The sequence below is a fragment of the Lagopus muta genome, chromosome 7 (assembly GCF_023343835.1).
Source record: "Lagopus muta isolate bLagMut1 chromosome 7, bLagMut1 primary, whole genome shotgun sequence".
Lineage (NCBI taxonomy): Eukaryota > Metazoa > Chordata > Aves > Galliformes > Phasianidae > Lagopus > Lagopus muta.
In genome coordinates, this window is record NC_064439.1 from 15115205 (window position 1) to 15117564 (window position 2360).

At 46.0% G+C, this 2360-nt stretch overlaps 1 long non-coding RNA gene across 1 annotated transcript; it reads left to right on the forward strand.

The window, feature by feature from the left end:
* Positions 1 to 579: 579 nt before the first annotated feature.
* LOC125695946 (uncharacterized) lies at positions 580 to 2041 on the forward strand. The gene is made up of 2 exons (XR_007378119.1): positions 580 to 620; positions 1594 to 2041. It is a non-coding gene; the product is annotated as an uncharacterized LOC125695946 (long non-coding RNA).
* The last annotated feature ends 319 nt before the right edge of the window (positions 2042 to 2360 follow it).

Consider the following 2360-nt stretch of genomic DNA (forward strand, 5'->3'; position numbering starts at 1 on the left):
TTTCCAGTTTACTTTCACTCTTTTACTTATTTTTTTTTTAAAGACCACTCTATACTTTAAAAGTTATTTTTATACTTTATGGAATGCATGGAGTTAGTAAGTACTGAGATGTGCTGTGCAGTGAGAGCTCTCCCCATCCTGAAGCACATGGGCTCTCCCCATCCTGAAGAGGAGAGGCAGTCCCAGCAGAGCTGAGCTGGGGCTTTCTCACCGGTCACATCGTTCCTTTCACACAGCTCTCGTCTCTTGCAATGCCAGTCCTCTGTGAAGGTGGAAGAGGCAAAAGGGGCTCTTTAGGCACTTCAACAATATCATTCATATTCAATACCAATGAGCTTTTTTCTGTAGGATCCTTTCTAATAAGGATGCATTGTTGCCAGCTCTGGAGAAACACTTTGTATGGGAACTGCTGAGTCACGACCTAAACCTCTGATTGATCACCTGAGGCGAGCCATGAGTCAGCCAGAGGAGCACAGGTGAAGGCAATTCTCCTGTGCTGCCGGAAGGGTGGAGCCTGGCTCCACCTCTCCTAGACCTATTTAAGAGCTGGCTACCAGAGGGGAAGGATCTCTTCTGGAGATCACCTCTTCTGGTGTTTTGTAGGTGAGCCCAGCATAAGGGTAAGCTTTCCATTTATTCTCTTTTGTTATCATTGTCCACTTTGCTTAACTCTCTTGATTATATTGTGATTGTAACATCTTGATATCCATTGATTATACACACTTGCAGGCTGTTCCATTCTGGATGAAAGCCTGACATGAGGAGTGCAACAGTGTGATGCCACATCAACACTCACTAAACCCTGCTTACCAAGAGCAAATTGCAGTAGCACGTCCTGACACTTTCTGTCCCTATTCTCCTGGACCATTGCAGTTGAACACAGTTCAGTGAACAGGCAGCAAAGAGTGAGTGCAACAGCAACACTCACTCCATGGGAGCCCAGGACCATTTACTGCGTACACTACACAAATGACTTACCTCATCTCTACTCTGAAATACTGCTGTTTTTGTGGTGAGCCAGGCATAGCAGCAGCCCACCACAGGAAGCAGAGCAGGCTAATGAGGCTAACTGAAATGGTAAAGGGGGACTTGGAGGCAAAATCTGGTCCCTCAAATTGGAACGCATTCAGGATTCAGTGGTTAACACCACTATTTTTGCACAAAATGCCTTGGGACTTCAGACAACCACATATTTATATGGTTGTTGGAATTGTCTTCTACCCCTACTTCTGTTTCCTCAGCCTTTTTGCATCTCTTCCTCCCCAGACATCCATTCTTATAGTAGCCCAGAGCCCTGTGGATGGTTCAAGGTTGTACTAGGAAAGGGTCAGCACCTAGATTCACCAGGATGTATCAGTGATTAATGCTCTCAAATGCTCTAGGGAGAAATGCTTCCATGGTAAGTGCTTCCAGCTTAGTACTTGGTGATAAGAGGTGGCAAAAAGTGGGTGAAGGAGATTGCTGAAGCACTTTGAAAGCAGAGAGAAATGTTCAAGGACTGACCCACTAGCTAATGGTTTGCTGACCATTTATTTTTTGCCTGGGATATTTTTTTGAATCTTTTTTCACATGCTCTTCTGAAATGCTTTGCAGAGAACGAAGCATTGCAAGTTTGTGTGTCTGCTCCTGCTCATCTGCAAAGTCCTCATGCTCTGATTCCTCCTCTGCAGTGTGGCTGTGCTGCCTTTGGTTGACAGAACAGCTGTGTCTCTTCAGAGATGTATGCAAGCTCCACTAAGATAATCTCTACCAGGCATCCATTCCTTGTGGGTTTCGCACAATTCTTTTGGCACAGATGATGTCATCAGTGATGTTGCTTGATAGCAGATCTGCAGGGAGAAAAGCACAGCCCAGGGAAATCACCTGAGAGCAGGACAACAGCATAAAGCAGATTTCCCCATGAGGAGCTCATCCTTCCTACTGCTGGACTGTCATTAGCCTCATGTGTTGAATGCTACCTGGCAGCATTCTGCTTCTGCATGGCCAGCAACAGCCATGTACATGTTTTCTCCCACGAATGCTGATGTGCCAGCCTCCATTACCACATGTCAGAGAGGGAAGAAAATAGGAGCAAACACATCTATGCTTACAACTTTCAATCTCTTCCCAATAGGGAAAAAGTGCTATTAATAAGCTTTTCTGCCTGTCTGGAAGAGGAGCTTTTGGTCTGACAGAAGCAGGAGGTCCAGCCCCAGCCTTCCAGACCTTGCATGCAGTTTTTTCTTAGTTTTCTTGCATGACAAGATGTCTCCTGCTCAGACAGAACAAAACTCTTCTGTTGTCTGCCTGAGACATCCCTGCTGGTGGCAGACCCCCAGCCAAGATCTGGACCTGCCTGGCGGAAGTACAGTCTTGGATGA